The sequence below is a fragment of the Mustela lutreola genome, chromosome 3 (assembly GCF_030435805.1).
Source record: "Mustela lutreola isolate mMusLut2 chromosome 3, mMusLut2.pri, whole genome shotgun sequence".
Classification (NCBI taxonomy): Eukaryota; Metazoa; Chordata; class Mammalia; order Carnivora; family Mustelidae; genus Mustela; species Mustela lutreola.
The window spans coordinates 37,737,331-37,749,661 of NC_081292.1; the positions used below are offsets into that span (position 1 = coordinate 37,737,331).

Below are 12,331 nucleotides of genomic sequence, written 5' to 3' on the forward strand. Positions count from 1 at the left end.
TTAATATTTTAATTATATGCAGAGAAATTCATTTATGAAAAATGATCTCTATATTAACATAGCTGATCTTTTCAATAACCCTATGAAGTAGGTTAGTATTTATTAATATTCCCATTTCCCTGTTAAGAATACATGAGGTACACACACACACACACACACAGAATACTTGAGGTACACAGCACATAGTGACAAATAGTCAATAAATGATAGAGGTTTGAGACCAGCACTAGGGCAATTGCCCTTGAACAGGTAGGTAAAGGAAAAGGAGAACTAGTAAGGAAATACAGAAAAAGCCATCATATCTGCAAGCCAACTCCCTTTCGTAACACTTAGGCGGGAAAGAGCAATGCATTTAGGATCTGGAAACCTGTACTCTTATTCAAACATCTACCAGAGTTGGTCACAAACTGATTTGTGGGTACAGCAACAACGTTAAGTTACTACTCACTGTGTTGGGTAAAGTCTAAACAGATTTCAAAGAATCATATGTTGGGGATACAGAAGACACCCAACATAACAATGTTACCATGCTGCAGTCACACACTGCTACAGTATTTATTCTATAGCCAACACTGAGATTTTTTTTTAAAGATTTTTATTTATTTATTTGATAGAGATCACAAGTAGGCAGAGAGGCAGGCAGAGAGAGGGGGAAGCAGGCTCCCCACTGAGCAGAGAGCCCAATGTGGGGCTCGATCCTGGGACCCTGAGATCATGACCTGAGCTGAAGGCAGAGGCTTAAACTACTGAGCAACCCAGGCACCCCCAACACTGAGATTTTTAACTGACAAATTATTTTTCAAAAGTTGACAGAAAATTAATTAGAATCAGTGACCTGTTTACCAAAGAGCAGATTAATGGCCCATGTGCTACTCACTGCGGTATAGCCAGAGATAGGGGAGCTTGGATAGTACTTTGGAACTGGAGTTAAAAGAGAGATTATCAAACAAGAGCGCATGAACTTATGGAATCCTGCAAAACTGTGTTCATCCTTGGCTTTACACACAACACAACACACACACACACACACACACACACACACACACACACACACACTTTGCTTAGAGATCTAAAATAAGACAGCTGCAGGGAAGGATATCAAAGGACAAAACTCCAAAGGAGATTTAAAGATTTATAAACATACAAGTCTGATCTTGTAAATAAAACTTTTCTTTGTGGCACACGCTCCTTCTAGATCAGTTTATATATAGTTACACAATCATGTATCAAAACAGAAAAGCAGGGGTGCCTGGGTGGCTCAGTGGGTTAAAGCCTCTGCTTTCGGCTCAGGTCATGATCCCAGGGTCCTGGGATTGAGCCCCACATCAGGCTCTCTGCTCAGCAGGGAGCCTGCTTCCTCCTCTCTCTCTGCCTGCCTCTCTGCCTACTTGTGATCTCTGTCTGTCAAATAAATAAATAAACAAAAATCTTAAAAAAAAAAACAGCAAAGCAAACTACTTAGCTAATGTTAATTCCAATTTTTTTAATATTAAGGATAGACTAAGAATCTACAAATTCAGCAGCATAAAAAACTAAAAACATAAATTCTCATTAAATGTGGAATCATTCTGTTAATGAAAATTTAAAAAACACTAGTAATAAAAAAAATTGCCAAAACTGCACAAAGTACTTCACATAAGTAAGTTTTTGGGAGGCTTAGCTAAAATTAAGTAGTAGTAGGTGCTAGCTCTTTATATTTACTACTTTTAATCTTCAAAACAAACCCTACAAGTGAGTGGATTTGTTTTAGATATTTGACATATGGGAAAATGAACTCAGGGAGATTTAAGTATATTTTCCAAGTATAAGAAGAGTAAAAGCAAATTCATATTTGACAACAAGTTTGCCTGATTCTAAAGTCCAATCTCCTCCTAAATCATGCTGCAAATGAAATTGAAGAAAAGATTTACTAAATAATTCTGAGGAAAGTATTAAAACCTTCTAGAAAAAAATAATTTCCATGTCAATGACTGAGTTATTTGCATGACCTCTCAGAAGTTTCAAAAAAAAGGGGCGCCTGGGTGGCTCAGTGGGTTAAGCCGCTGCCTTCGGCTCAGGTCATGATCTCAGGGTCCTGGGATCGAGTCCCGCATCGGGCTCTCTGCTCGGCAGGGAGCCTGCTTCCTCCTCTCTCTCTCTCTGCCTGCCTCTCTGCCTACTTGTAATCTCTGTCAAATAAATAAATAAATCTTTAAAAAAAAAAAAAAAAAAGAAGTTTCAAAAAAAAAAAAAGAATCTTACTGTTAATAATGAATTAAGACAGACAAGAAAAACTCACTTGAATTCTATGCAAACTTAACCATCTGCATTTTAAAATTTGTAGTTAGAATTGTTTAGTACTAATTAAGTATTTGAAAAATAAACTTATGTCATTCTCAAGTGCAAAATAATACACCAAAATATGCTTTTAATAATTACTTTGTTAGGCAAGTTCACAAAGATGAATGTTAACAAAATTATTTCTATCATCTTTTTTTATTAGTATAAAATTAGAAAAATTCAAATACCCACCAATCATACTATCTACCATGAGGAAATTAATTATATATATTGGCATATAACAGGATGCTACAATGTCATGTAAAATTAGGATGAAAAGCTGTATTTATTATAGAAAGATGGCTTTAAAACACGGGAGAGTGAAAAAGCAGATACAGAGAGAATATATGATATGAAAATTATTCATGCAGGATTATATATTTATACATGTAGTCATATAAAAAGTATCTAAAAGCATGTGTGTCAAAATATCAACACTAGTTAATCTTTAGGTCACAGTATTTCAGATAATTGCTAATAATTCTATGCATTTTTCTATTGTGGTTGAATTTTCACATTAAACAGCATAATAAAAGCATTTTCATTTTGAGAAAAAGAATGAATTAGCACATGATTTTACTTATTATTCAATATGAACATGGTGAATAATGGTATCTGTTATATAAGCCCTTAGAAACATAATCAATCCATACAATTTTTTTCAAAAACCCATTTGTTAGCATTATAACAACAAAAATAGCTACACAAGTTTTCAAATTTTACCCAAAAAAAAAAGTTTAAACACAATTACAAGTTTATTAAAAATGTATGGGTACTAGAACAACACATGCTCTTCCTATCTTTGACCTGGTCTGGCACAGAAATGCCATCTAAGTACAGATGTAGTACCTGAAAACAAAATTAAAAGAACTATAAAGAAGTCAAGTGACTCAATTCTAAACCCATCTTTAGTGTTAACACTTATTTATATTATATACCTATATACATATTTTGTTGCTTTGATTTTGACATGATTTATGACCACTTGGATTCATTCTTCCAAATTCAGAACAGGACCCTTCTGACCAAAAAAACTAATATTTAACCTTTTTAATAACACATTCCAAAATATGCGTCTCTCATTACTTCTTTTCCAACTATATTGATCAGAAGCATATCATTAACCTGTACACAAAGTTATTACTTAAGTAAATAACTATCATATGTATTAACAATCTATTACTTTCTGATAGATCTCCCTTTTTTCTACTGCTTAGTTATTTTTTTTGTAAACTCTTCCCAGTATAGCACCAGCATAATGCCTCTAAATATATGAACATCAATTGTCTGTCAATGAGGATATCTCACACTTCTTAATCATGACAAATATTTTAACACACCAACTTAAATATACAAACTAGTCAAACATGGTATCTACAATATTGTTTTATAACCATCAACTTAGCCAAAGGGTGTTTTTCTCATTTTTACATCTATCTGTTGAATACTGTCATAACACAATTTTGTTAGAAAGATTTTACTATCATCTACCTAAAAAACACTGTAATAAAGAACAATAACAAGCAAATTCCCTTGGTTTGTAACATGAATGGTGACCTCTTTAAAGGAGTGTCTTTATACAAGGGACAGTCAACACAAAGTTATTTACTGCAATCATTTAATGGACTAAGAAATAGTCAAAGTGAGACCAAGTGATTTATATAAAGAATGACTTCCAGAGTTAGAACTGGAATTCACAAGTAATAGCCTCAGTGTTAGAGCTACATTTCTTCATATAATATTAATTTCTCTTAGTAATGCTCCATCACCCCATGATATTTTCTAAAAATCCCCCTTGGACTTGGCATCACAATGGTAGTGAAAAGAAGATAAACAAAAAGCACAAATAATTATTAACAGTTTTGTTAATAATTGTTTGATTAAAAATAACCCAGACTGTATTTTAGGAAATGTAAAAATTGTGTGCACAAATGGATATAATATATAAAATTTACCCCAGAACAGCAAATATGTGGACCGTATTTTGCTACTCTTAATCACAAACACATTTTTTACTTCACTTAAAGTAAATAAGCTACTTCTATTAATATATTTAAATTATTTTTTATTTTTAGGGATCTGAGTACATATGGCAAACATATAAGCAAAGTATAATTATCTAGGTCTATGTGTTTAATTTTTAGAAATTTTAAGTGTACAATATCTAAATATGATCATTTAAGCTACAAACTTCAGAGGCTTACTTCAGAGGCTACAGTCATTAAAAGTAATGGATAAAGCTGGTCGGTAATTAAATTGATCACATCTCCCTGAAGGCCAAAAACCTAATGGATGACAACAGAGCTCAACATTTTCCAGCTGCCGAGGAGTAAAGGCTTTCAACATTTGGATGTATGTAGGCATCTTATTTTCCCAGGATTTCAAAGTCCACATGCAGGCTGCTGTTCAGCTATAATAAATGAGTAATTCAAGTAGGGCATGACTGCTTCTTGTATTAACTTGATAAAGATGTTTCACTCCAAATGCATCAACAGTTGTGTTAAGTCATCCTTTTCACAGGCTGACTGAGACTTACTTATGCTATGCTTTGTTAACAATGAATCCAATAAAAAAGGGGAGGGGGCTTATTAACTTATGCGTTTGTTTTTCCAAGGCTAAAAATCAAGTTCTACTTAATAATTAACTCCAAACTAAACCACATAAAAACTAAATACAATCAAATTGTCCCAATACTTATTTTAACTTTAAAAATTTGTCTGAGAAAACAAAAACAGTAATAATATCCTAAATACTTTATATTTTATAATTACATTATGAAATAGAAAATTTTAAATACAATTTTTTATTATAGTTGTCTGAACATACTGAAATACTTAAAAAGAATACTACTTCACCATAAATATATACTAAATACTTTTTTAACAATTACACATTTTACACTTTCACAAAAATACAGCCTTGAATAACTACCAAACATCTAAAACTAAACAGTATAGGACAATTAAAAGTACTCGTAATGCTTAAACAATAAATTTGCATCTCATATGCATTCTATCATTCCAGCAAACCCTCTTTGAAAAACCTTTGCTAATATCATTAAATCCTCCCTTCTTGATTCAAATTAACCTTTCTTCTCTATTTTCAAATAATACGCTCCTCCCAACCAATTGCAGCATTTGGTAAACTTGTTCTTAGAATTAGCTGTATGTGTATACAAATTAATGGGGCTCTGTACTGAATATCTTTTTTTATCAGTCGCTAGCAGTGTTGTGCATGCAGCTAGCAGCCAATAAATAAAACTAAATAGAACTCAATAAACTGAATAATCAATGACTTAGGGTCTGAATTTCTCCACAGTCTTCACTCTTTGGTGTAATGGTTAAGAATATAACTACTAAAGTCAAACTGCTGGGGCTCTTAGTTAAAATGCTTGGAGTAATTCCTTCAACACAGGAAGAACTAAAAAGAAAATTAGTATTATACAATAGCCTCTACGACCTAAATAAAACTTGATTCCTGTTCCTTTGTTCCTCATCTCAGTGAAAGGGGCCCTACTGTGTACCCAGCTCTTCAAACTAGGACCCTAGGTTTACCTACTGTGCCCTTTCCCTTAGCCATCATCTTGAATTAACCATCAACTCCTACTGATTCCAACACATTACAATCCCACAAATGTGTGTAACTCTCTTCAGTAACATTACCCTTTTCTTCATTGCAATATTGCAACATTCTCCTACCAGCCCTGCCTCCTCTCTTTGAACCTCAACCACCCTGCTCCTTAAATTGGTTTCTGAAGTAGAAATATGATAAAAAGTTCCAAATGCTCTCTTTAGCACTCAGTCCAAAACTTTTAAAATGGCTTTCAAGGCCTTTCATAGTCCAGAGATTGCTGATCTCATCAGGCATTAACTCACACACTCTTGTTCCTTTCTGCCATTCCAGTGAACTTAGTTTCAGGTTCCCCAAACCTGACCCACTGTTTCTCCTCTAGCTCATAATTAAGCTCTTATCTTAAACGTGGACTATTCCAAGAAATTTTTCCCAAGTCCCAAGTCTGAGTAAAAGCTTCCTTCAATGTGGATTCATACTACCTTGTTTTATAATGATGTTTTAATACCTTTTAGTTATATGCTTTACATATATACACATGCATATATATGTGTGTGTATATGTAAAGCATATAACTAAAAACACACATATGTGTGTGTGTGTGTGTGTGTGTGTGTGTGTGTGTGTGTATCTCTTCAATGAACTATAAGCTCATGAATAAGTGAAAAGGGTTTTTTCATCTCTATATCCTATAGTCCTAGTACAAAGTAAATTGTGCTGAAAGAATGAAGATCACTACCTGGTTACCTGAAAGAGTCCTTTAAATGAATATACATTAATAAAAAGAACATCAGACCTCTTGACCCTAAGGACATTTGACCACCCCAAAAAGTTTACTTTATTCTTTTCTTCTCTCCCTGAAAATTTATGTATTCTACACAAGATTAGTAATTTTAACAAAATCTTATTTTAAGGATAACAGGCAATTAATAATTTAACAATATCAAACTGATTTAAGGGGGGGAAACACCTCTTACCTAGTAACTGCTAGTTTAAAGTTGCATATTTTTCCTTCCCCCTCCATTCATTGGCTGCCCATCACTTCCTTTCTTCCCCCAAAGATTATTCACTAAATTCTGCCTGCCTTTCATCAACTGTAACTCATTATATCAGAAAATTTCATGCTCATATTTGGGGGAACTTTAAATTCTTGACTTTTCTTTTTCCTGTTCCTCTCCTACTTCCTATCCAGTCACTCCAAGAAAATGTTTTATTTCTCTACTGCAGTCCAGAATTAACCCCAATCATAGCTAGTAATCATACATAATACATGAGTGAAGGAAAAAAAAAACAAAAAACAAAAACAAACTACAGTTTAACCCCTGAACACAGGTTTGAACTGTGTGAGTCCACTTACATGCAAATTTTTTCAATAAATATAATACAGTTTATAAATGTATTTTCTTTTCCTTATGATCTTCTTAATAATGTTTTCTTTCTCTAGTCTTCTTTATTGTCAGAACACAATATATAATGTAAAGGCTCCTTCTGGGCAACAGGCTTAAACAATGGATTATAGAACAAGGCAAAAGGGCCAACAGTAACCCCAAACCCCTGGCTGATACAGACAGGCCCAGGAAGGCACCTACTTCAAAATATCCATAGGCCCTTGCGCTTGCTTCGGCAGCACATATACTAAAATCAAAACGATACAGAGAAGATGAACATGGTCCCTGTGCAAGAACGACACTCAAATTCATGAAATATTTTTTAAAAAAAAGCATTTTTTAAAAAGGCCCTAACTAGCCAATGGGCTACTTAAAAATCAGACACAATTAACAAAAGAATAATAATAATAATAATAATAATAATAATAATGAAAGAAAAAAGAAAATTCCATATATACCCATAGGTCCTTCTCTCTAAATACAGTCCCCATCTACTGCATCCTGGCAGAGAGTCTCTCCTCTGCTGTCCTGCCCACCACTCCTCCTGAGGTGCATTCAATAAACTTCTATCTCCTTTGTTGGACCTCAGTTGTTTCACCACCTGCACTCCTGGCTTCCACCCAATTAGGCTGCTCCATTCCATCAGGAGAGATACCACATTATAATACATCCAACATACAAAATATGTGTTAACTCTTTATGGTATCAGTAAGGTTCCTGGTGAACCTAGCTAAATTTGGGGGGAGCCAAGTTACACATGGATTTACTATGTGGGGAATCAACGCCCCAAAACCCTGTGTTCAATGGTCAGCTACAAAATCAGAGTAAAACTTAAAATCAGACTAAAAACCACACAAAGCAGCACTGTTATCAATCTCTGATGTCCATGAAATGCCAATAAATATCTTTAAATGTCTCTCTGAAAATATCTTTTTTTTTTTTTTTACTATTCCATTCTCCTAAGTCTTCTTTTATCTTAAATACATGACTCAGATATGTTTATTCTTAAATAAAGTACTATTTCTAATTCCTTCTAGTTTTCATTAAAAATTTAGAGTATCTCAACTTCATTGTTGAGTTTAACAAAAAATTTGAGTTGGCCTTGGATTTCACCTATGACAGTTCTTTGTTCCTATGTAAGAAATGCATTCAAATATTTTAAAGAGCTAACTTTCAAGTGAACACTTATATCAAATTAATTGAAGGTTTTGTTTTGTACTATCCCAGAGAGCTGATTAACGATAAAATAAAATTTCAATTATATTTAAAGAAAAAATATATTTTAATCATAAATGAAAATAAATTATAGAAAAAATAAAGTGATTTAAACATTTTACTCACTGGAGTAAAACTACTTAAGAAGAAATCCAAATTATGCTGACTTGAAATCTGGTATTTTATTCAGATATACACTAAGACCCTCAAAACCCCTGTAAAAACTAAACTGTATACTCTGTGGCTTTCAGGGCACATATGTGCTTTCAAATTGAAATTTTATTTCAATATTAAGGATTATATAAGAATTAAGAATTAATGTGTAGGAATGCCTACTTATAAGGAAAATAATCATAATAACCCATGAACAATTTAGTTGTAAATAAGTATTTTGGAAAAAAAAACTATTTAAAAATATTTATGCTTGCAGAAAACATCAAATACTACAGGAGAATAAAAATATGAATGAGAAATGACTCATAATCCCATCAAGCACTGATAGTCACAAAATTCAGTAATTTTTCTATTAACGTTAATACATGAGTATATGTAAACATGTATTCGTATGCTTAAAAATTTTAAAGCTACATATAACTTTATCAGAGGTAGGTTTATATTTTTATTTTCTACATAAGCTTTTAATATGAATATTTTGGGACACCTGGGTCACTCAGTCAGTTAAGCATCTGCCTCAGGCTCAGGTCACAATCCCAGGGTCCTGGGATCCCATCCCGCATCTGTCTCCTTGCTCAGTGGGGAGTCTGCTTCTCCCTCTGCCTGCTCTGACTGTTCGGCCTAAAGCACTCCCTGCTTCCGCACTCTCTCTGACCAATAAATAAATAAAGTCTTTTAAAAAATGAATATTTTCTATAATACATATTTTCTATTGGCTGATATAAAAGGTGTCCTTCTATGGATATACTCTATTTTATAATTTGCCTACTAGTAGACCACAAGGATGACTTATGATTATTGTAACTAAACTGACGTGAATACCCTTGTGCCTTAGATTCAAGTCTTTAAATGGATCTTAGATTACTCCATTAGAATATAGTCTGAAAATGGGATTAAAAGGATGCCCACTCTTAAGGTCCTTAATAATTTTTTAAATTGATTTTTGGAGAATTTGTACCAATTTATAGTCCTACCAGACATTTATGAAAGTGCTCATCTCAGAAATTTCTCAGCTTTCAGCTTTATAATTTATTACATATCAATTTGACAGGCAAAAGTGTTCCTTATTATTGTTTTAATATCCATTTCTTTCACTAGTTATCAGTTTGAGTTTTTTCATGCATTTTTAATCATTTGTTTCTTATTTTTGTCTCCTTTAGACATTTTGCTGTGATGCATTTATATTTTTGTTTTCGGTATTTATCTGTAACTGAGTTCTGTAGAACTTCAGTATACTCTTGCACTTACTTTCATATTATTTCAAAATTCTATATTTTCAGCAGAAAAAAATCAGATAACACATAATTTTTACATTTGAAGAAGGTCTCTTCTAATTTAGCTAACATGACATAAAAGATTTAATTCTCATGGCACCTTGGTGGCTCAGTCGGTTAAGCACCAGCCTTCGGTTCAGGTCATGATCCCAGTGTCCTGGGACGGAGCCCTGCATCAGGCTCCCTGCTCAGAGAGGAATGCGCTTTTCCCTCCCTCTGCTTCTTCCCCAGCTTGTGTGCTCTCTCTCACTCACTTTACCTCTCAAATAAATAAAATCTTTACCACCCCCCCCAAAAAAAGATTTAATTCTCAAAAGAAAAAGTTCAATATAATAAATAACCAACTAAAATAAAAATGTTACAATCAAGAGAACGTTACCTCTGTGACTTTTGGGAACTCCTCTCTCTTGTATACACACACCCCCTCCCCTTCTCTTTCTAATACCTATAGCAGTCCCTAACACACAGTACATATTCAAATATTTGTTGTATGAATCCCTTCCATGGGAAAGCTTTTTAATAAATTAGAACACATTATATACTTAAAAGTCAGGTTAGAACATTTTATTTATTTAATTAATACAAAACAAAACCAAAACAACTTTTTGCCTGGTAAGTGGTAGGTACTGACAAAACACCTGGCTGAAGAGAACTTAATATGACAAGGTTTCAAAAGTTAACTCAAGTTACAGTCTACAGAATTAGCCCACAATTACTCAACAATCAATACCTCCTTTGAACATGAGGAAACTGTTACTTCATCACTGCCCTCTGCCGGTGGCATTATTTCCCTTTAATTTTCTCTCCATGTACTGAATCTTTGCCTCACAAAATTACTTTTGACCTGACTCTATATTTAAACCACCCACAGCTAAAAATAGCCTAGCCATCTGGAATTTAGTAAGGCTTGTAGGAAAAAAAATTGTGCTTCAATGAAAAGCTCTGCATTGTTTTGAGTACACTCCAGGTTATCGGGGTCTGAATCTATAGACTCTGCACCTTTCACTGCCTTTGAACTTTCTTAAAAACTATTAACATTGTAGATAACTGAGAGCAATGCAAAGCAATTCTTGACTAGAGATGTAAATAAACTGTCATGTATAAGTTCAACTGACTGTCTTTCCCCACTATGGAAGAAGCCAGTTTTGTGTCCCTTTCCAATTTAGTACAGTATTACTGATTTCTGTTTCTTATTTTTAGTTCTCCTTGATCTGGTTGTAACATGTGCTTGGTTCTTTCATTGATAATGATGCTAATAATCTTTAACATCTGTCCATTTTATATTTACACAAGAGTCATAATGTACTTTTTTTTTTTAATTATTCTTTAACACACTGGGGCCAAACTATATTTCCCCCCACAGGCCAATTTAGAAATAAAATAATGTGGGCCTGTAGACAACAAGGCTATACCCAAAGAGCAAAAAATCATTTCTTTTGGACCATCCTGTATGTACCAAATACCCATCATGTACATGTCATGATCCCTTAAGAACTCAGTTTCTCAAGAGGAAGAAATCTTATAGTTGGGTCTGTCATGTGGTATGGTCCAAGTACTGTGGTGCTGCTTAGAAGGGAGTTACTGACTGGGAAGGGAAAAAGCAAATGAGGAGGAAGAGTAAGGACTAAAGTCAGAGGAAGGTGAAAATAAAAGAAACAAGAAGACTCCCAAAGAAGTGCTTAAACTCTCCCACATTAATGGATAGCTGACTCTATCATGTATTCACAAAACAAAGCAATGGCATAAGGATGATTCCTATGTATACTGTATTGGCAAAAGAAATGTAAAAGCAACAGAATCAAGTTTTTCCTACAAGGGATGAGACAAATGCGGAAGAGTTAAGTGGCAAAGTCTGGTATGAATCTCACTTCTAAGTGTTTCATAAATCAATTCCTACTGGTTCAATAAGACCACTACTTTTCTTTTGGCCTACATGACAGCTACTATACAGCCAACTTCAAAACTGGATGGGAAAGGCAAAGCCAAAAACTTGCTTTGAAAACATAACATTTTCTAAAATGTAAATTGAAATAATAATGCTATCTTGTTTATTCATAAAAATATATAAAACATTACACATTTTCTGGTAGTATTCACTTGAAGTCCATTACAACCTGAAACACTTCTTATAATTTATTATTTACAAATGAAGCCTCTACTTATTTACTTTGAATGCCAGTTTTTTATTATAGAGGCAGTAAAAAATGCAAAATTTTGACCTTGCTCTATAAATGAAGGAAACAACTGGTCACCCACAAGTCTCAAGGGATATCTCCCCCTGGATTCCCTCCAGAATCTGGGACCTTTCAAAGGAGTAAAGTAATTTCCTGTTGCTATTGAGCCTGTTCCTGACTTCTAGCATCATGGCATCCAGGAGATATTTCAATCACA

The 12,331-nt window shown here is 33.7% G+C and overlaps 1 protein-coding gene and 1 pseudogene across 7 annotated transcripts in view; one reads left to right on the forward strand and one right to left on the reverse strand.

The window, feature by feature from the left end:
• The window catches only part of VPS13B (vacuolar protein sorting 13 homolog B), a 792,142-nt gene that overhangs the window by 533,800 nt on the left and 246,011 nt on the right, over positions 1–12,331 (reverse strand). The window lies entirely within an intron of this gene.
• On the forward strand, positions 7,501–7,601 carry LOC131828340 (U6 spliceosomal RNA; annotated as a pseudogene).